Source organism: Sus scrofa, chromosome X, assembly GCF_054392235.1.
Source record: "Sus scrofa isolate SSC_HxYL_T2T_F1_AM1 chromosome X, Sscrofa_HxYL_maternal_Yorkshire_Landrace_v2.0, whole genome shotgun sequence".
Lineage (NCBI taxonomy): Eukaryota > Metazoa > Chordata > Mammalia > Artiodactyla > Suidae > Sus > Sus scrofa.
Genome location: NC_139401.1, coordinates 100,048,385 through 100,072,182, shown reverse-complemented (window position 1 = coordinate 100,072,182; position 23,798 = coordinate 100,048,385). Strand labels below are relative to the sequence as shown.

The window sequence follows — 23,798 nt, the reverse complement described above, 5'->3', positions numbered from 1 at the left end:
ATCATTTAAAATCACCTTTGTGATTTTACAGCATAAGTACATGCATTTGTTTACTTATTGGCATCTATTTATAAATAAGACTCTTACTACAAAGTAGTATTTTCAATTTCTTTTGGAAATCAGAGGCAAAGTGTTTCGGTGATATGAGTCAATTCTGTTGAAATGTGTCATTTGATTCAGTAAGTCTAGAACTAGGAGTTTTTCTAAGAAAATAATTAGGGAGATACAAATCTATGTTCAAGAATGTGCACAGCAGCATCATTTATAGTACCAGAAAAATTTATGAACTGACCTAAATGTCTGGCAAGCAATAGGTGACTAGTTAAATAAATTATGTGACTTCCATATGCTGGAGTATTACGAGGCCCTAAACATTGGTTTTAAATAATTTTCAGTAACATGGGGAGACTCATGTTAAATGTCAAGTGATAAAAAGGACATGATATCTAATTTTGTTGTTCTTTGTATTTTATTTTATTTCATTTTTTGGTCTTTTTGTCTTTTCCAGGGCTGTACCCGTGACATACGGAGATTCCCAGGTTAGGGGTCCAATCGGTGCTGTAGCCGCCGGCCTACTCCACAGCCATGGCAATGCCAGATCTGAGCCGAGTCTGCAACCTACACCACAGCTCATGGCAACGCCAGATCCTCAACCTACTGATCGAGGCCGGGAATCAAACCCACAACCTCATGGTTCCTAGTCGGATTAACCACTGAGCCACGACAGGAACTCCCACAATATCTAATTTTGGAAGAAATATGCATAAGAAGAAACTGATAAAAATATATCAAAATATTAAGAGTGGTTCTCCCAATGCAGCAGAATTGCAGATTTGAAAACCATTCTTTAGGAAGTTCCCTGGTGGCCTGGTGGTTAAGGATCCAGCACTGTCACTGCTGTGGCTTGGGTTGCTGCTTTGGCATGGGTTCAGTCCCTGGCCAGGGAACTTCCACATGATGTGGTAGTATGCCCCCCCAAAAAAGCATTCTTTACACATTTTTGGTGTTTTCCATATTTTCTATAATGAGTAGTTATTACTTTTTTTAGAAAAATACAAACCAATGTCAAACATTTTAACAAAAGCAAGTTAACGAGATGGCATTGTTTGCCTATCAGATTGGCAAGATTTTTGAAGACTGATAATATTCAATGTTTTCAAGAATATAAGGAAGGTGGTGTTCATATACTCTAAGTAGGAGTGTTAATTTGGCCCTTTTAAAAGACAATTGGACAGTATCTTTTAAAATTTAAAACAGACAGGAGTTCCCGTCGTGGCTCAGTGGTTAACGAATCCAACTAGGAACCTTGAGATTGCGGGTTCGATCCCTGGCCTTGCTCAGTGGGTTAAGGATCCGGCGTTGCTGTGAGCTGTGGTGTAGGTTGCAGACGCAGCTCGGATCTCGAGATGCTGTGACTCTGGCGTAGGCCAGTGGCTACAGCTCTGATTCAACCCCTAGCCTGGGAACCTCCATAAGCCATGGGAGCGGCCCTAGAAATGTCAAAAAGACAAAAAGACCAAAAAAAAAAAATTTAAAACGGACATACTCTTTGACCCAGCATCATTTCCACTTATAGGGCTCCACTATAGAGATGCTTGAACAAATACACAAAGAGATATGCATAGGGATATCAACTGGAGTATGGTGAAAAATTAGGGAAAAACCCTGAATGTACATCAATAGGGATCTGATTAGTACATTGTGGTATATCCATACTGTAGAATACTGTGTAACAGGGAAAAAGGATGAGGTATAATTCTTTATTATCTATCTACATACAAACATAATGACATGGAATGATGTTTATGATATACTATTAAGTGAATAAAAGAAATTTGTAGAGCAATATGCATAATCTCATTTTGGAAAAATAAATGTATATATGTGCACAGCAAACATTTGGAAAGATAGATACCAGATTCTTCACAGTTACACCTGTGGAGAGAGATCAGAGATTCTTTACTTAATATACTTCTTTTTTTTTTTTTTTTTGGTCTTTTGTTTGTTGAGGTCCACGCCCATGGCATATGGAGGTTTGAAGACTAGGGGTCCAATCAGAGCTACAGCTGCCGGCCTACACCACAGCCACAGCAACGAGGGATCCAAGCCGCCTCTGTGACCTACACCACAGCTCACGGCAATGCCCGATCCTTAACTGCGAGGCCAGGGATCGAACCTGTGTCCTCATGGATACGCTTCGGGTTCCTTAACCACTGAGCCACGACGTGAACTCCCACATACTTCTACTGGGACAAAAGATGTGAACATGTACTTTGTTTGCAATAAAATGATAATAAAGAGACAATCAGTGGAATGTGGGGCTTACTGTGTGAAAGTCTCCTGTGTAAACAGCCCTTCAGGAATATATTAGTCCATGTACAGTGTTGTAGAGCTTCAGAGAGTTTGGCCACCTCCACATAGAATTTAATCTGTGCCGTGGCTCAATAAAGAAAAAGACTCACAGGCAGGAACTGATTCATAAACCGATCTAGACAGCCATACCAAAATTTTGCCCAGTGGCAACAAAATCAGATTTGTTCAACTCTTTCATAAATTCCATTTAAATGAGCTTGCAGAAACTTGAGGTTAGCCACCGATTCTGAAAGCTGCCTGTATAGATGGATTAGACATATATCATAGCTAAAAGTGACTCTCAAAATCTATGAGTTCACCTTCAAGGTATTTGCTTTAAACGTCCTTTTGTAGGAGAGATTTTCCCTAGGTCTAATATAGAGGTGGAATGTTCCAAAATGAGATTTTGCTTGTCTCTTAGATGGGTTTATGTGATAATGAGATGGATATGAAACACATTGCTTATTAAGCCATATGTATATTTCCTCTGGAATAATAACAGTATCTACCTCATAGGCTCATTGGGAGGGTAAAATGAAAATACCTGCAAAGAGTTTGGGGACGCACCTGGCACATACTAAGGACTCAAAATAATTGGTGGCCATCATTATCCAATCAGTGGGTAAATATTTTCCATTTAAATAACAATAACTTGACCTGTACCAGGTCCCATATATGGTTCAAGTGAAGAAGACAGTTTTCTTACAGTATTTAGTGAATTTGGTAAAGTCACAGGATACAAAATTAATACACAGAAATTGACTGCATTTCTATACACTAACAATGAAAGATCAGAAAGAGAAATTAGGGAAGCAATCCCATTTACCATTGCATCCAAAAGAATAAAATACTTAGGAGTTCCCAGTTGTGGTGCAGTGGTTAACGAATCCAACTAGGAACCATGAGGTTGCGGGTTTGGTCCCTGGCCTTGCTCAGTGGGTTAAGGATCCGGCGTTGCTGTGAGCTGTGGTGTAGGTCACAGATGCGGCTCGGATCTGGCGTTGCTGTGGCTCTGGTGTTGGCCGGTGGCTACAGCTCTGATTTGACCCCTAGTCTGGGAACCTCCATATACTTAGAAATGGGAGCAGCCCTAGAAATGGCAAAAAGACAAAAAAAAAAAAAGAATAAAATACTTAGGAATAAACCTACCTAAAGAGACAAAAGACCTGTACTCTGAAAACTATAAGACACTGATGAAAGAAATCAAAGATGACACAAAGAGATGGAAAGACATACCATGCTCTTGGATTGGAAGAGTCAATATTATCAAAATGACTATACTACCCAAGGCAATCTACAGATTCAATACAATCCCTATCAAATTACCAAGGACATTTTTCACAGAACTTGAACAAAATACTTAAGTTTGTTTGGAAGCACGAAAAACCCAGGATAGCCAAAGACATCCTGAAAAAGAAAAATGGAGCTGGAGGAATCAGGCGCCCTGACTTCAGACTACAGTACAAAGCAACAGTCATCAAAACCACATGGTACTGGCACAAAGACAGAAATATAGATCAGTGGAACAGGATAGAAAGCCCAGAATTAAACCCATGCACCTACAGCCAACTCATCTAGGACAAAGGAGGCAAGGATATACAATGGAGAAAGGACAGTTTGTTCAATAAGGTGCTGGGAAAACTGGACAGCCACATGGAAAAGAATGAAATTAGAACACTCCCTAACACCATACACAAACAGAAACTCAAAATGGATTAAAGATCTAGATATAAGACCAGATACTATAAAACTCTTAGGGGAAAACATAGGCCATACATTCTCCTACATAAACGACAGCAACATCTTCTCAGATCCACCTGTTTAGAGTAATGACAACAATAATAATTCCACTGCTGGGCATCTACCCAGAGAAAACCACGACTCACAAAGACGCATGTTCATTGCAGCACTATTTACAATAGCCAAGACATGGAAACAACCTAAATGCCCATCAACAGAGGAGTGGATCAAGAAGAGGTGGTACATATACACAATGGAATATGACTCAGCCATTAAAAAGAACGAAATACTGGCATTTTTTGCAACATGGATGGACCTAGAAACTATCAATGCTAAGTGAGGTCAGCCATACAATGAGACACCAACATCGAATGCTTTCACTGACATGTGGAATCTGAAAAAAGGACAGACTGAACTTCTTTGCAGAACATATGCTGACTCACAGGCACTGAAAAACTTATGATCTCCAGAGGAGACAGTTTGGGGGGTGGGGGGATGTGTCTGAGCTGTGTTATGGAAATCCTGTGAAATCAGATTGTGATAATCATTATACAACTACAGATGTGATAAATTCATTTGAGTAATAAAAAAAATTAAAATTAAAAAAAATAAACAAATGGGACTTAATTAAACTTAAAAGTTTCTGCACAGTAAAGGAAACCTTAAAAAAAATAAAAAGAAAACCCACAGAATGGGAGAAAATATTTGCAAATGAATCAACTGAAAAGGGATTAATCTCCAAAATTTATAAACACCACCTACAGCTCAATACCAAATCTTCTTATATGTAAAAAAGAAAGTAAAAAAAGAGAGATTTAAGGTGACTTATGATAGTCGATGACCTTTCCCCCTAACATTACTGTGCCTGAATCACTACAGAAAATGGGCAAAAATATACAAAGGTAACATTTTTGCAGATTTGATGACTACCACTGCCCATTTCACTTGCTTCAGGCCTTATGGATAATAGGAATATTTTTAGGAAGGTTGCTAAATTAATTTGCAAGGATACCGTGGAGGATTTTAATTAATTAATTAATTAACTAATTTTTGGCTGTGCTCTGTGGCAGGTGGCAGTTCCATGGGACAGAGGTTGAACCCATGCCACAGCAGTAACCTGAGCTACAGTAGTGGCAACACTGGATCCTTAACCCACTGAACCACCAGGGAACTCCAAGATTTTATTTAGAGGGGATAAGAATTTTTTTTTTTGTCTTTTTAGGGCCACACCCATGGCATATAGAAGTTCCTAGGTTAGGGGTCAAATCCAGCTACAGCTGCTGGCCTACGAAACAGCCACAGCAACCCGAGATCAGAGCTGCCTCTGCAAGCTACATCACAGCTCATGGCAACGCTGGATCCTTAACCCACTGAGCGGGGCCAGGGATCGAACCTGCAAACTCATGGTTACTAGTTGGATTTGTTTCCGTTGCGCCAAGACGGGAACTCCAGGAATTTGTTTTTTAAAAGATAAAGAATGAGTTAATGAGAGACAAGGAAGTCAAGTTTCATTAAAACCCTGTTGGGATTTTGATTTAGACCACACTGATTTTATGGATGAACTTGGGAAGAATCCAGTGTTTACTGTGTCTTCCCATTCAGACTCTTTAGATGTCATTTCATTTCTTTCAGTTTTTCAACTAATTTAAAGGACAGAGAAATATACTGGAATGAAAAGAAATAGTTATCTGAAAAAAGTCATTTCTCCAAGAATGATATTAAATCTAGCTACTATGGCTTTGACCATTTTTGAAAGGAGTAGCTTAGGTTATTATTTATGTTCACAGTGAGATCATCTTTTGTCTAGGTTTCTGATTTCACCAGTTGTTTCAGACACGCCATTGAAGACAATATTTGGCTTGGTTATTGGGTCTGAAAAAAAAATAAGGTCTTATGAATGACAAAGCATAACATCACTTGCCTATGCAAATATTATTATAAAGTCTTGCTGCTTGCAGTTGGACCAAGGGGGAAATTATTATTTTACAAACATGTGAAGTATGTTTAACATGCAAAGGCTTGTTACACAGTCAATGAAGAACAGTTGTTTTCTGCCCTTCCATAAATAACTAATGCCAAGAGCAGCCTGGCTATCTGTTTCGGCTTCTTGTTACAGGAGAGTAAAATGGGCAAGGCCTAAATATCAGTACCTGCTAATAGAGCTGCCCTGAAAAATTCTGTTTGCTTTCAGTTTAATTTCCATGCTTCCAGTGCTCTTTATGTTGTATTTTGAATTGGGCAGTTGCCCTGTACATTTTCCTAACTCTTCTGCATCTTCATATGTTTCTCTCTTCTATTTTGGATCAGACTTGTAGTTCTGGGAAGGCTTTATTACCTAGGAAGCCTGATGTAGTGGCAGGCACCCTGGTCTAGGAGTCAGGAGGACTGTGGTAGGAAATCCAGGCTCTGCTACTAGTTAGTCGTATGCCTAGACAAGTTGTTTTACCTGCATCTGTTTCTCTATCTGTGAAATAGTGATAATAATCCCCTGCCTTCCTGACTAGTAAACAATGGTGCAAATGTTCTTTCTGAAATGTCAGACAGCTGGCTGGGGAAATGTTTGGCTCCTGGGTAGTCGTTCTGGAGGGTTTCTGGCAACAAGAGATTAAGCAAGGTTTGTTTTGACCCTGAAAAAGTGAAAAAAGAGCAGCTAGAAATAGTGTGGAGACACTTGGTTTCCTTTTCGGAGATGGGCTCTTCTAGCCTCTTCACCCTGGGTGTAGTTAACTGGAGAGGAAAAGGTGAGTTATGGTGGGTGCGAGAGGTAGCCAGAATAACAGCATCCTAAGTGATAAAAATGGTGAAAATTCAACTAGTTTCTTGGTCTGATAAATATCTCTTTATATTTATACACATGCTTATACATAGGTATGTATGTAGACCTATTCATACATACAAACAAAAACTGAGAGCCTTAGGCTCTTTCCTTTATACCTTGTAAAGCTGGAGGAACTTTAATAATCCAGCACTGACTCAGTGTTCAGAGGAAACTACCTAATTGAGAAGGTCTGGGCTAAATGACTGCTAGTAAAGAAAAATGGACCAAAGTACTCTTTTATTACATGTTCTTTCTCATCTTAGTCTGATTTATGTGCTACACTGGGTCTGTTCTGTGTCTGTGTTTTATTTATTTATTTATTTATTTATTTATTTATTTATTTCTGTCATTTTTTTTTTTTAGGGCCACACCCATGGCATAGGGAGGTTCCCAGGCTAGGGGTCAAATTGGAAGCTGCAGCTGCCAGCCTATACCACAGCCACGGAAAGGCAGGATCCTAGCCGAATCTGCAACCTACACCACAGCTCAAGGCAATGCCCGGATCCTTAACCCACTGAGCGAGGCCAGTTGATCAAACCTGCGTCCTCTGATGCTAGTCAGATTCGTTTCTGCTGAGCCATGACGGCCCCGCCTGTGTCTGTGTTTTAATTCCACCGCTAGACACCAAGTCTGTTGAGAGCGGGGATGATCATTTTCTTGATTTCATTTGTATTAACCCTGCTGTACATGACAGGGCTCTGTGCACTGTAGGTACTCCGTGAATTACAGAGCTGACAAATGATTACTTATTTCTGGTACTACCACACGATCTCATAAAATAAACATGACAATTAAACTTGTTTGAAGTCCTGAACTTTCTAGGTCACTCTCGATAAAGGAAGTTATATGTCTGCCACAGCAATGTTCATAGGCATATTATATATAAATGGGTGGGCCTGTTGGAAATGGGATGAGTAATCCCACTCAAAGAAGTAACATATAAAGGCTGTAGATTTATGCTCTCCAGTTGTGGGCCTCCAACCACCTATAGTGTCACCTGAGATGCTTAGTGAAGATTCAGACTTCACAGCCCCACTCAGATCCAGGTATCAAAGAATAAGTCTAGCCTGTAATCTGAGGTGGTCTATCCACCCCCCACACATGCAAACACACGTATGTTGTTACCTCCAGTAATTCTATGGGAAAATGGAAAATAGCAAATGAAATGACATGTCCATTCCCAGCAAGAAGAGGAAGCTAGTCCTCCATTATGTATCAAGGAACTGGAAGAATACTGGCGTTTTCTTTCTTGCGGTGATACATTCTTGGCAGTTGGTCGTGGCTCCTTTGCAATTATGGTCTGCCCCTTTTGAAGTCCCAAGACAGTTCGCCAGCATTTTATTTTTAACAACAATTTCTTGAAGGTCTTGGGAACTGTATTTGCAGGACTGGCTCAGAAGCAACGATCAGGGCCAGTAAGATGCCACAGTGCTGCGGTGACTTGTCCTTATCAGTTGTGAGCTCTTTGGCCATTACACCACCGTGGAAATGCAAGGCATAAAGTGAAAAGCCTGCATTCTTGTGATATTTCATAAACGGGGGTGACGGCAGGGGTCTCAACGCAGTGAGAGGCGAGATAAAGCGAAGACAGGCGTGAGCGCGGGCTCGGAGGAGCAGGGTGTCTTAGGCAAAGAAGGTTAAGATCTCTCGCCGAAGGGAGAACAGTCAAGTCCGAAGATGCTTATCTTGAGAGGGCAGGCTGGAAGATGACCCGAGGGCAACTTTCATTACAGGGTGGAGCCCTAAGAAGCGAGCGCAGGTGCGGGCGTGGGCCCGTTCCGCACCTCGCTGAAATCAGATAGGCGCCCGAACCTCCCGAAAACACGCTCCATCACGTTGCCTCGGGACAGGAGCTGGACCCCGCGGCAGAGCCGTTAGCCGGCTCGGCTCCCCCGCCGCACCCCCCTCCATCGCCCCCCTCCATCTCCCCCCGGCAGCCGCTAGCGACCAGCTCGGGGCTCCTCCTTTTCGGCTGACGTCGGGGCGAGCGGAGGCGGGAGCGTGGGTGGGCCGAGCGGGCCGTCGCCCGCGATTCGGCCGGCTGTGCCACACCACCGCGCGCCCCCGCTCCGCCCGCCCCTCCGGGCGCGTCTTTTCCGGGCCCGCGCCTCGCCGCGCCTCGCCCCGCCTCCGCCGGCCCTCCGGGTGCGCGCGCGCCGCTGCGGCTTTTTCTCCGGCCTCCGCGGCGCGCCCCTCCTCGAACCAGCGCTAGCGGGCACGCGGCTCCTTTCCGCCAGCTTCCCGAGTGCCCAGCGCCTGCCGGCTGCGAAGACGCCGTGGGCAGCGCCTCTGGTGAGTAACTGCAGCCCGCGAGGCTCCGGCCCCGGCACCTCTGTCCTCTGGCTGTGGCGGGGCCCCCGCTCTGGCCGTGCCACCGTCCCACACCTGAGCCCAGAAGAGGTTGAGGGGACGTTCCTGTTCCCGGAATCCGCTGGCTTGCTTCTTGAGCCCGCCCCCCTCGTCCGGGAAGATCCCTAAGTCCCGGTATCATCTCCTTTGCTGAGGTCTGGGGTCCTCGAGACCCTGGCTTGCCTCTACCTGCCGATCGCTGCCCTTCGAGGGGCAAAAGCATCTTCCTGATCGGGGTGCTAGGCTTTGCCGTGACCCTTTCCGAAGGAGCACATCAGCGACTCGCCAGACCTCCAAACGACCTTTAGGGCGCCCCTGGACCTCAGCTCCATTTTGTCCCCTTCCAGTCGCTGTCTGTCTGGGAGCTAGGGGGTCTCTCTGGCCCTGGAAGCATCCGCCCTTTGAATTTGAGGGATGCCCTAGGTTCCGATATCCTCTCAGCTTCCGGATCTTTAGGTGTGTTAGAAAACGGCTGGTTTCTAGCAGAAGCGGGCTCTTATTTTTTCCTGTTCTACCTATCTACATCCCTGTCCTCCGTGGGTGCTGTATATTTAACATTAGCTTTATTCACTTCCTCTTCCTCTCATTCGAGGGCCCTACAGAAAGAACTGTGGGTGATGTCTATCGCACAGAGGAAAATCGAGGAGAATATGATTCATTGCCTAACCCCCATTAAGGGGTTACATATTTTAAATAAGACGTCATTTCTCCTCTTGACTCCAGCATCTCCTCCTTCAAAAGGCATTTTTTTTTCACCCTCTTGAAATGACTTTGCCCTAAATCGCTCTTCACCTTAAAAAAAAAAAAAAATCAATCATCGCTCTGAGAAACAACGGGGAGATGGAGAATAAGGACGAAATGGCATTTAAATGAATCTCTTTGAAAAAGCAAGCCATCTGCTTCATTGGTTAATGGTTTAATCAGCGCCTCAGTTTCCTCATTTACAAAAATGAGGATGTTGGAATGAGGGTTCCTTCTTGGGTTCTGATTTTAGGACCTCTAAATTCGCTCTTAGTAACATGTTGCTGCATAACAGAGATTGAACCTGATGAAATCCTCGTGTCTTGGTAGTTGCTTGTCACTTTAGTTTTTCTTTTGTATTGCCTCTGACTAATAGTTTTAACTGTTATTGGTACAGAAGGCTGTAAGGGGAGATTCAATGTCTGTACTGTCAATGAGCATATCAAAGATTTTAATAGTCTAAGGCCTCTTCCTTGAATTGTAAAATAGCGATGAAACCCGCTAAAAGGTGAGACCTGTAAGACTCCTCTAAGAATTAACACTCTCTCTGCCATTCAGGTGGAGGATGAAACATTAAACTGTTGGTCTACTGGCAACATAGAATGAAGTACCTTATTGTTCTGGTAGGAGAAGTGATTTGACCCTTACAAATCCACGGAAGGTTTACGCAACAATGGAAATCTTGATTACATTGGTTCCCCCCCCCCAAAAAAAAAACCCCTACTTTAAAAAGAAGTGATTCAGATTAAGATTTTTGTTGAAGTGTTTTTTGGGGGGTTGGGGTGGGATGGGTGGAGAAAGGAGAGGCTTGCCCAGTTGAGTGGAGAAGAGAAATGAATTGGGACCCTGGAGGGGCTCTGGTTCCAGTTCCAGCACTAATTCATTATATCACCTTGGACAAGTCACTTTTCCTCTCTTCAATTTAGCTTCTGTAAAAGAGTCTTGATGTTGGTAGAACGACCCATAAAAGTCCACCAATTTGAAATATATATAAAATGCAATTTGCATTTTAAGACTGTGCCATAAATCCTTAGTTGAAGTTAAGGCAAATCCTTAGTTGTTTAGGACGTTTTTCTCTAGCATAGATCTGCATGTACTAGTTCCAGTCTACATATGCAGAATTCTTAACTCATCCTTATCAAGTGAATTACTGTAGGTGGAAATCTAGAAATTGGGGAGCATTTTATAGAAGCCAGGTATTGTTAACCTAGGCTTGCAAGTGAATTGTGTACAATACCACGCTTTATTTATTTTTAAATGTTCAAGGCTTTTAAGAAATTTGTACAGAAATGTATACATACTATCTTGTGACTGTAATTGGCTAGGCATTTGAATATGCAGGCATCTCATTCACTCATTCATTTGTTCGTTCATTCAACTTAACTCCTTCCTCCATCTGTTGCTGATTTCGTGCCAGGCCACTCGGATATGATGGTTAAGAAGACAATCCTTACCCTACAGAGTTTAATTTCATAGTCCAGGATGGTGGTGATGGTGGTGGGGGTTGTGGAGAGACAGTTTGTATGTCAGTTTATTATTTTTTTTATTAGCAATGACAATCAAATCAGGGAAATAAAATCCTGGGGAAGTTAAATCTCCACAGGGGAGGAGGAGATGATTTTATTAATTATAGCCTGTAGACTGTCTTCTTGGCATTACCCCCCTTTTTTTTCTTTCCTTGACTTTCGGTTACTGAAGCTTTAGCAAAAAGAAAAGCTTTTATTTTTCACTCTTGCCACTGGCTGGTTTTATATCCTCTTTCTTTCTAACTGTTTAAGATAGTTTTAGATTCTCATAAAATTGTTATACACACACACACACACACACACACACACACCCTTTCCTTTTCTCTACTGGTAACATCTGGCATAATTGTAGCAGAATATCATGAGGAAATTGAAATACATTCCCTCCACCTGAATCAGACTTCCCCAGTTTTACATGCACTCATCTGTGTGTGTGTATGTAGTTCTAGGCAGTGTTATCACATGTGTAAATTCCTATAACCAGCACCATAGTCAACATACCGAACAGTTTCATGATGCCAAAGATCTCTAATGTTGCCCTTTTAGAGCCAAGACATCTCCCTCCCTCTCTGACCCCTGGCAGCCACTGACCTGTTTTCCATGCCTATAATTTTACCATTTCATGAACACTGTATACATGAAATCCTACCACATGCAATCATTCAAGATTGGCCTTTTTTTTTTTTTTCTTCACTCAGTGTAATTCCCTGGAGATTCATGCAGCGAATGTGTCTTGTATCAACAGTTAGTTCCTTTTCATTCCTGAGTAGTATTCCATGGTATGGATGTATCCCTGGAGATTCATGCAGCGAATGTGTCTTGTATCAACAGTTAGTTCCTTTTCATTCCTGAGTAGTATTCCATGGTATGGATGTATTATAGGCATCTGGCTATTTCCTGTAGTTTTTTTAACCTATTATGAATAAAGCCCCTATGAATAATTGTGTACTGGTTTTTATATGGACATAAATTTTCATTTCTCTGGGATAAATACCCAAGAGTGCAATTGCTGGTTGTATGGTAACTGCGTGTTTAGATTTATAAGGAACTGCTGAACTGTTTTCCAGAGTGGCTGTGCCTTTTGACATGCCCCCCAGCAGTGCATGAGTGGTCATCATCCTTGCCAACACTTAGTGTTATCACTGTTTTTTATTTTAGTCATCCTGATAGATGAGTGTGTAGTGTTAACTTGCCATAGTTTTAATTTGCATCTGCCTGATGGCTAGTGATGCTGAACACCTTTTCATGTGCTTATCTGCCTTCTCTATATCCTTATCTGTGAAATGTGTTTGTTCACGTCTTTTGTCCATTTTATAGTTGGACTTTTTTTTTTTTTTTTTTTTTTAACTGTCGAGTCCTGAGAAGTCTTTATTCTCAGTACTTGCACTTGGTTGGCCACGTGGTTTGTAGATATCTTCTCCTAGCCGGTAGCTTGTCTTTTTGTCCTCTTCTTACGTTTTGTTTCACAGAACAGAAGTCTTTAATTTTGATGTGGTCCAGTTTGTCAGTTTTTCCTTTCATGGGTCATGGCTTTCGTGTCAGGGGGTCTTATGGACCATTGTCATGTAATGTTACACCTTGCTGTTCTGTATAAGATCCAGTATTTCTGTAAGCAGGGTGAACATTTTTTTTTTTCCTTGAGCAGCTTTGGAGCTCAGGTGTAGTCTGGGAATAAGTGGCCTTGATGGCTTAGAGTGGGGATACATGCTCATATGTCCTCTCACCATGTGAAAATGGCTGCCATCCTTTTGTGCCTTAAAAAGTACCATTTCTGCCTTACCAGGCAGTCAAATGTAACATTAAAGTGAATATTTTAAAATTAAGAAGACACGTCATATGCCAAGGAGATTTTTGGTTTCACTTTCTAAATTTAAAATATGTTGGCAAAACTGTATAGTTTTAAATCAACATTTCTGGTAAGCAATCCAAAGGAAAAAAATTTGTGTTCTCATTTAAATGTTCTTTGAATTAGACTTACGCATTTGACGTAGTGAAGTTGCAAATATCATGATAGATTTTGTAGTTTTTTTCTGCTAAGAATAATGAGCACAAGACTTGAATCTGTCTGTCTAGACTGCATATTTTCCTTTTGTAATAGCTACTTAAATGTTCATTTTAATTATCTTTTAAAGTAAATGTTAGTTGTAAGGTGACTTACACTGTTATATTTTGAAAAATGTATGTGCCCAAATTATGAGAAGAACTTACAGGAAAAACTTAGTGATTGATTTTGAGAGTATTCATTTCTGTAAGGTGTTACTTAAATTATTACTCATTCCTTCAGTGTTAACCATATTTGCTCAAATAAGTGTAGAGCCAGGGTAGTGGTTTTTTATTTGAAAAAGATTAATCATTGGCATAAGACAAAGGCCAGTAAAATACTGCCGGTGGCCAAATCCTGCCCACCACCTGTTTTTGTAAATAAATTTCTATTGGAATACAGCCACATCCATTCATTTGTGTGTTGTCTGGTTGCATTCGAAATACAGTGTCAGAGGTGAAACAGAGAACTTATGGCCCTAGAAGTCAGTCTACTCTCTGGTCCTTTACACAAAAAGTTTGCCCAGAGATAAAGCAACCTTATAAATTATTGAGTCTCTAGGTTATAAAGGAAACTTAACAAACGTTACCTTGACTTTTCGTAACTCTTGGGTATATTTCCCTGGGAAACTGTAGTTTGGAAGAGTGTATTCATTTTCTATACAAAGTCTAAAGGCACTGTGGTCTAGGAGCAACATCAAGGAATGGATGGAGAGGTGGGAAGGTTGATTTTGTTGGGGCTGTTGTTAAATGAGGGCTATTTCAATGCGAATGTCAATTTACAAGTATGGCAGCTTAGTGAGATTCAGAAAGATGCCTATCCAGTCGTGATGTCCTTTGGAGACCCTGTTGTGAGCCAGACTGGTAAGGACCGAGCCAAGTATGACAGCATTGTGGCTCCTGCTCCCAAAACGACTGTGATCTGTGATCTGTAAACACATAGTAGTAGTTTGAGCCTGTCAGTTTGAGCCTCACAGCTTCCTTTGGTAAGTCAGAAGTTGTTACTTTAGTTCTTTTAAATTACCTGCCTACCAGTGATGTTGAAAATGGAAATTGAGTTAGGACTGTTGGGTGTATATTTGGAAAGAAATGGGTCCCTGCCTCACATCATACACAAAAATAAATTAAGGATGTATTTAAAAAATCTAAATATATATTTAAAAAATGTCTGGAAGGCATAAGACACCATAACAAAGTATAAAAGGCATATGTGACTGGGGAAAAATAGCTTCTACATACATGGCAGAAGCTTTAGTTGACTTCCATTTACCTGACTCACTATGTTAAATGATATTCCTCATTTCTTTTGTAAAATACACTGTGCACTGAACACTTGCTATTAGCAGGTTGGTCACCAGTTGGTGACAGTAGGCTTGTGGCCCCACCTGTAGAACAGATGCCCTTATTACTGAACCTATACATGCTCATTCTTGTTTTTGTAGATATGTAATGTCTCTTCTTTTCTTTTGTCTTTCTGGGCATACCCACGGCATATGGAAGGCCGGGGTCGAACTGGAGCTGCTGCTGCCAGCTTACGCCATAGCCACAGCAACGTCAGATCTGAGCCACGTCTGTGACCTACACCACAGTTCATGGCAGCACCAGATCCTTAACCCACTGAGCAAGGCCAGGGATTGAACCTGCATCCGTATGGATACTAGTCTGGTTCATTACTGCTGAGCCACGATAGGAACTCTAATTTATTTTCATATTTTATAACTTGATATGGTCTGAGTAGTGGGGAATAGAAGTTCTTACTGAATATTTACAGGTGAAACAATGTGATGTCTGAGATTTGCTTCAAATTAAATGAGGGTAGAGGTGCAGAGTGCCTAGAGATGTGAAAGAAATAAAATTTAGCACATACAGATAGTTGTTGAAGCTGGGGGATAGGTTCATTATACCAAAACAAATGGGATGTTTTGGAAAGAGTAACGAAAGCAAGTTATTACTGTCCATCTAGGTGTAGGTAAGACAATGCTAAGATTTGTATAAAATAAATATAGAAATCTGAAGTGTTCTTCACTCATAGTTCCTTGCAAGTGTCTTTTAAGTTCTTTGAAATCCTACATTTTCTAAGAATTCAGTTGAGATTTCCTTAGAGTCAGTAGGCCTGGAGTTAAAGAAATGTTTTGGCCTCTTGGCCCTTTATCAAAAGTTTGATGAATGAGTGTACATTTACCACTGATAAAATAAAATGAAGATAAAATGAAATGTTTGTCATGTGCCTATTTTTTTATGATTGTTCACCTTAATTGACATTTTCAATTTGCTAATCAACTGTTCCAAATAACATTAGATAAAAAGGTTTCTATTATGTAATATCTATGATATATAAAGAGCTCCTACGGATCAACAAGAAAAAGGAACCCATTAGAAAAAGTGGCAGAGGGTTTTGAATTGGCCTTTCTCAGACAAAGAAATTAAAATTACGATTAAAAAAGAAAAGATGCTCAAACTCACTCTGCTAATTAGGGAAATGAAAACCATTTTTCACCAAATACATTGGCAAAAACTTTAGTATCCACTTTTAGAAAGCAATGGGCACTGTCATACACTGTTAATGAGAGTGTGCATTGTGTAGCTTTTTGATAAAGAACATCAAAATCCTCTCATTTTAAAATGTACATGTATTTTGGGCCAGCCGTTCTGCAGAGCACTGTTCTGGGGAAATAGCTGCCCATTTGTATAAAGATAGGTACAAGATTTCACTGCAGTGAAACTGGTCATACCAGTGAGAACTTGGCAGCAACCTGAATGTCCAGCAGAAGGGGAATGATTTAAATAATAACATGTTTTATGGAATAACATGGGGTTATTAAAGGAAAGAAACCCCTCAGACCTATATAAACTGCCATAGGAGTTTCAAAGTAGGTTGTTACAAGGGGGACGCACAGGGGAGGAAGTTATAGAACAGTCCATAAACCATAATTCCGCTTACCCGGAAAAAACCCCCAAACCTTACCATGTGTGTGGATAACACAAGAAGGTGTGATTAACATACACCATGAATACTTCTCTCTAGGTGTTAGAGGAAGGCAGTATAGCGTTACTTTTACTTTTTACCCCATACAATTTCACGATGCATGTTAACTTATGATGACTATTTTATTTATTGTTTTCAGGTTTTTATTTTATTAATAAACTCTATTATACCTTTATTTTCTCTTCTGTACAAACTTTTAAAAGGCATCCTAATGGTGTTAATAGACTATTTTTTAGAGGCGTGCTCCTTTTTATTTATTTTTTTAAATGATTTTTACTTTTTCCATTATAGCTGGTTTACAGTGTTCTGTCACTTTTCTACTGTACAGCAAAGTGACCCAGTTATACATATATATACATTCTTTTTCTCACATTATCCTCCATCACGCTCCATCACAAGTGACTAGATATAATTCCCAGTGCTAGCCAGCAGGATCTCATTGTTTATCCACTCCAAAGGCAATAGTTTGCATCTATTAACCCCAGACTCCCAGTCCATCCCACTTCCTCCCCCTCGCCCTTTGATTACTGTTTTAATAGTAATTATACAGATTCCTCATGGGCAGCATTTACACACTGGAGGATACTTGCAGTGTAATTCCTTCATTGTGCCTTATAGAGTGACACTGTGCTAGAAATGGAGCGAGTGAGTGCCTGCTTAGTGAGTACTCAGGTAGTTTTCAAAACAATTTTCCTCCCTTTGTTAAAGTACTGTTTATATTTTCTAAATTTTCTGCACTGAAAATATTAAGTGTGAAGAAGAATAAAAAAAACATAATCTCATACCCAGAGAGATCTGTTGTCAACTTTGGGGTACATATGCACCCTTATGTTTGTGTACACACATGCATGGATGCTCACATGCACACGTGTGCACACACACGCACATGTGCAAACATACATGTGCAAATACATGTATCTCTTTTATACAAGAACGGGTTCTTGCTGTACATACCGATTTGTAACTTGCTTCTTTTAATTTGACTCTCTATTGTGAGCATCTTCCATGATCAGTAACTCTGAATAAGTGAAAAAGACACCTTAGTGGGAAAAAGAACAACACTGTGTCATGTAGATGCAGTGTTCTAGTTAAAGTAACTGATTTCCAGAACAAACTATAATCTTAAAATTATGGTCACCAAAAGTAAATAACCAAGGAATTTGAAAATGCTCAGGGTTAAACCAGTTCAGTTCTGTTTTGAATTTAACTATTATAATGATGTAAATGCAAGATATTAAAATGTTATCAGCATGGCTGTGGCTGTGGCGTAAGCCGGCAGCTACAGCTCCGATTCGACCCCTAGCCTGGGAACCTCCATAGGCGGTGGGTGTGGCCCTGAAAAGACTGAAATAAAATAAAATAAAAGTTTTTTAGGAATATTTTGGGTGGAGTTTGGTTTTAATGACAGTTTGAAAACTGAGCTTGGACAGTTATCTTGGTTCAAAGAAAAACCAACTGCTGTGACTAATTTTCAATAAAAGTGTGGGTGTAGTTGTGTTCTTTCATAACTTATAAAAGTAAAGAAAATCTGGCTCTCTGTAGCAACATGAAACTTGGTCAGTGGTATCTCAGTCCAGAGTGTGTCAAATGGAACATTAGGAGAAACGTGTTGCAGGACCCGGTTTGATTTGGGCAAGTATGTATGTATTCTGCTCGCACGTCCTCTAGAAGCGTTCATTTAGCACATCCACTGAAGGCTTATTATAATCATTTCTCGGTTTATGCTGTGGCACTTAGAGGTGAAAATACCTTACTTTACCATGAACTCCACAGAGTATTTCACAAAAGAAGAGTTGGCCTCGTAGCCAATGGTGTTAATGTGAGAGCCCAGCGTAGCTGCTCAGATTTTTGTCGTGGCCATTGGAACAGTGTCCCTGTTCTCCAAGGCCATGCATCCTGTGCATTTTGGCCTTTTTAGATTCGATTTTGCAGCCAGAGGATTTTTTTTTTCCTTTCATAAGTGCTGTGAAGCTAGCAGATTGTATGAGGGAGTCAGAAGAGAGGTTTGCCATTTCTCCCTTGATTCATGGCAGGGGCATGTGACATTAGACTATGACAGAGGTGTTGAAAACATTCCTGGTAGAGTCTAGTGATTGTTAGGAAGTTAAGGCATGGCGAAATACCTGTTTTCTCTTAGGTATTCTGTTTATTACCTTGAATGTATACCTAAAGCATTTTAATACTATAAACGAGTAATTACAGGATATTGAAGGACCACTCCCCTGGGGGTACCCAAGTAATGAGTCATCACAGAAAGCCTGGAGAAGTGGGCAGAGCTGCTCTCCCTGAGATGGCGGTCATTCATTTTTCTCAGAATATGTTAGTCATTTCTGCTTTTCAAATGAACTGAAAGCTGAAAACTTCCCGCAGACAGGAAACAGGAACTTGGTTGAATGAGCTTAAAGTTCAGTTATGGCTTTGGAAATAGAAGAGAAGACAGAGCTAGCACTGGTATCTCATGGGGCCAAATCCAAGGAAAAGATGCTGTGTTCCACATGACTACCAAAGATGCTAAGTTGAGAAGAAGCTGAAAAAAAGGGCACTGAGAACTCTACTCAGCATTCTGTGTTAGTCTACATGGCAAGAGAATCTGAACAAGAATGGATGTGTATATATATATATAACGGAAACACTTTGCTGTACACCTGAAACGAATACAACGTTATAAGTCAACTATACTTCGGTCAACTGTAAAGCTGTATTTTTAAAAAGTAGTTAAGAAGTCATAACTTGACTGAGGGGTGGAACCAGGGAGAAGTAGCTATAAACAACTGTCGAATGAATATGTTTCAGACAAACAGAGCAGCAGATGAGAAAAGCAGGCCAGGGATGGTGGTATTCTTGTACTTGGAAAAAACAGAAACCTTCAGGATTTGGTCAATTGCAAATAAGCCTTTGGTAAAATATTTGGGATTCCCTCTGCCCAGGCATTTCCTTGCAGGAGTAGGTTAGAATTTCTGTGAAGCAAGTGGTTTCCATACCCTGGAAACTAGAAAAGGCAGGGGGCAGGCTCACTGTTTGGTGAATTATAGCAACCTGCAGTTGGGAAGCTTTATCGTGTTTATTTCTCCACATAGAAAGAAATGTCAGCATTAGCATATTTCCTTAAATATAGTTACATGTTACACATTTCTAAACAAAATGACTGCACTTGTAAGGATGTTATACAACTCAAATTTTCCACCAGAAATTTTTGGATTCGTCTGCTTAGGGTTTTTTTCTGTCAAGTATAAAGGCCAGGGTTTTTATGAGGAAGCAGGTTTTTAATTTACGCCCATATTTACATTAATTTTAATATTCCCTTGATCACCAAGAGATGGTTGAGTATTAAAATGTTGGTAGGGGAATAGCTTTCTTTAGGAAGTATCCCCCAAAGAAATTTACTTCTTTACGAGTAATTTGTAAAAGACAACTGCAAAATGGAAACCTCGCTGGTGAATCTCTCGCCTTTTTTAAAGTATAGTTGATTCACAGCGTTGTGTTGATTTCTGCTGCACAGCAGAGTGACTCAGTTTTATATATATATACACACACATATATATACATATGTACATATATATAAACATTCTTTTTAAAAAAATATTCTTTTCCATTATGATTTAGCATAGGCAGTTGAATATAGTTCCCTGTGCTATCCAGTAGAACTTTGCTGTTTCTCACCTCCTTTTTTATGCCTGTTTTCCAAATGGAGTCCCCTAACCTCACTTATACAGCCTTTCTTCTGGGACAGAGTGGGTAGAACTGAATGAGGGATGATTCTTGACCTCAGATGTACAAAGTATTCAGTGGGGTTAAAAAGACACCTGCCCCAGCCATGCTGGCCGAATTGAATCCTAGCTCAGTAGGGTCACTCTACCAAAGTGGTGCCTCTGGCTCTTGGGAGAAGAATATTTCAGAGCTTAGATATAGCTTGCCAACCCCTGTCTTATCTCGGTGGTACCCCGCGTTTGAGCCATCTTTCTTGGGTTACATGAAATGTTTGCATGGCGTAATTGGCCTATGATGGCAATGATAGACGTGGTGCAATGGGAGAGTTCTTCCTAACTCAACTTTCAGACAACTGATCTTTTTCTCAAAAAGTCCCTAAGCCTAGAGATTGTAGTTTTTTTTTTTTAACCTCTTAGGGGGTAAACTGCTTGCTTACAATCTTGTTTCTAGTTGTCTGCAACTGAGGAGGACTCTTGACTACCTTCCTTCCTGCCTTTGATCAAAGGGTCATGTTGCTTAGGGCGCTGGCCACAGGAAAGAAGTGTTGGATGCTACACCAGGGCATGACCAAAGGAGTAGGAGGTGGCCATGAACATGTGGTCTGTAGCCAGAATGTACTTTGAGTTTTGAAAACTAGGACTCTCAACTCTAGTTTGTACTTTGGAGACATAGTTTAAAAACAAGTTGTAGCCTATCGAATCCCTAAGCTAAGAGTATATTGAGAGGCCCTGTGGTTGTTTAATTTGACGATGTCACAGTATGCAGTGGAAATCTGCTAAATCGAGTCAAAACTCTATTCATCTTTTTCAAAGACGGGATTGTTATAAAACACATATATGTTACTTTAATGACGTTGATGAGATGCAAGCAACTCATTCTGAAACAGTTAATCTTGTTTAAGATTTCTAGAATTACTTTTCAACCTAGAGTTAATTTCTTTAATTTTGCATCGTCCTTAGCTAATGTGACACTAAGGCCATTTTATTTGTCTGGTTTCTTACAGATGTCATAACATTTTGGCATGAGATCATGAGAAAATGTTTCTTCTGCTTTGAGAGGAGTGATTAGGGAATTTGTTTAGGAAGGAAAATCAGTTCTTAGATTTGTTGCTTCTGCTGCTGACCTCTATCTCCTCTGTGAAAGGAAATCAATGATGTTTCAAAGTCACACAGATACATATTCGAATTGCATAAAATTGTTCTGTGGAATGAGCTAAACCTTTAGAATGTGTGTTGAGTTTGGTACTTGGCCAGGTCTGGGGCCATGTCCTGCTATTGCCAGAGCCCTCCTTTAAAAAATTTTTTTTTCTTGCTTTTACTGCCCCATTGTTGATGAAAGATTAGGATGTTGCCTGGGCTTGGTACCAGGTGCTGAACCTCCATGTCTTTCTCTTCTGCTTTCAGACATAGCAGCCCTGGAAACCATAAGATGGAGGTGCCGGGAGCAGTTAGAGCATACTTTTTCTTATTCTTTAAAAATATGGCCTGTGGCTGTCACACAGCCATCAGACCTCAAGATGCATGGTCAACAGAGAACGTTTGTTTTCAAAACCCCTTCTGTGACCTTAGTTTTGCTTTCAAAGAAGAGTAAGCAACAGATTGTACATAGGAAAGCAGGCTACGTTCTTATCATGTGCAGATGCTTCAAGGAGGATGGAATTATAACCTAATTGAAAGATGATATATTTTCACTTAAATATTCACAGAAATAACTGAAAAGGGATGTTTTTTGCTTTTTAGGGCTGCTCCCGCGGCACATGGAGGTTCCCAGGCTAGGGGTCTCATCGGAGCTACAGCTGCCAGTCTACACCACAGCCGAGCTGCGTCTGCAAACTACACCAGAGCTCATGGGAACGCCAGATCCTTAACCCACTGAGCGAGGCCAGGGATTGAACAGGCAACCTCATAGTTACTAGTTGGATTTGTTTCCACTGTGCCACAACAGGAACTCCACAAAGGGATGTCTGAAAGGCAGATAACATTGAAGATGCAGCAGAAGTTCAGTGCTTTAGGGATTCATGGGTAATATCTGCTAGTAGGAAATATCAACACTGTTGAAACTGTAGCAAGCTTCTTGGCTGACCTCTGTGTGGGGATACATAATTCCCCTTCCTTAAACAGTGTTTCATTGAGATGAGAAAAAGACTCCTGCTCTGCTTGGGAGTTTTTAGTACACTGGTGCTTCTCTTTAAATCTGTTTTTGAAATTCTTGTTTTGGATCTCATCTTATGCAAAAGTGCCTTTTATTGACACATCTTCAATATTCAAGCAATGAAACTGTAAGTTTACCTCTGTTGAGTGTGTTCCAATAATGGAAGTAACCTATTCCAAGTTTCACACTTGCCAGAGTAGTTCTGTAACCAGAAGGTTATAACCTGTTTGCAATAGCTGGATAGTAGTCTGAAGATGAAAATGATCGAGGCCTTTTAGTTTTTGGTTGGTGTTTTTTATCACTGCATTTTTCCTTTCCATTATTCCTTTTCAGAACTTCACGTTCATCCTTTGGCTTTGTATAGCTTTCCTTGTCCCAATTTCTTCTTCTTCTTCTTTTTTTTTTTTTTTTTTTTTGCTTTTTAGGGCCCCATCTGTGGAATGTGGAGGTTCCCAGGCTAGGGATCCAATTGGAGCTACAGCTGCCGGCCTACGCCACAGCCACAGCAACATCAGATCTGAGCCACATCTGTGACCTACACCACAGCTCACAGGCAACATCGGATCCTTAACCCACTGAGCGAGGCCAGGCGTCAAACCCACAACCTCATGGTTACTAGTTGGATTTGTTTCCATTGCTCCACAACAGGAACTCCTCCTTGTCCCAATATTTCAAAGAAGTTTTTTTTTTTTTTTTTTTTTTAAAGAAAGAATCCATTTTGGGCAAGCCAGCTGGTACCTAAGGAGTCACAGGTATAACTGGATAATCCCAGAGGGTAGCTTTTATTGTTAGCTTTTTAAAAAGTATATAAGGGAGTTCCCGTCGTGGCGCAGTGGTTAACGAATCCGATTAGGAACCATGAGGTTGCGAGTTCGATCCCTGGCCTTGCTCAGTGGGTTAAGGATCCGGCATTGCCGTGAGCTGTGGTGTAGGTTGCAGATGCGGCTCGGATCGTGCATTGCTGCGATTGTGGTGTAGGCCGGCAGCTACAGCTCTGATTCGACCCCTAGCCTGGGAACCTCCATATGCTGCGAGAGCAGCCCAAGAAATGGCGAAAAGACAAAATAAAATTAAAATAAAAAGTATATAATCATCTGGTTGGGCTATTATTATAGGGTTGAGGTTGGCTCACAGGCGACCCTCCTTCCCTATTCTACATGTATGTCTGTTCTGTGTTAGTCTCATGTCCACTTGCAGTGTTAGCTATTGAATAGTAAGCTCCACAAGGACAGGGCCGAGTGAAGGCTCACTGAATTTTTCCTGAACGAATATATGTGCTCATACCTGTAGCTGCCCAGGACTTAGGAAACTCGATTTTTAAATACTACAAGAGAGTTGTTACTTGCTGTACTTATTTTTGATTCCTTCCCTCAAATGTTCTCGTGGT

At 40.8% G+C, this 23,798-nt stretch overlaps 1 protein-coding gene across 6 annotated transcripts in view; it reads left to right on the top strand.

Annotated features, from left to right (window-relative positions):
• Nucleotides 1–9,073: 9,073 nt before the first annotated feature.
• Nucleotides 9,074–23,798, top strand: part of ACSL4 (acyl-CoA synthetase long chain family member 4) — a 76,781-nt gene continuing 62,056 nt past the window's right edge. For 5 of the 6 annotated variants that reach the window (XM_005673822.4, XM_005673819.4, XM_013986330.3 and 2 more), the window contains exon 1: nt 9,074–9,202. The gene's annotated coding sequence lies outside the window, so the exon portion shown is untranslated. 6 annotated transcript variants of the gene reach the window in all.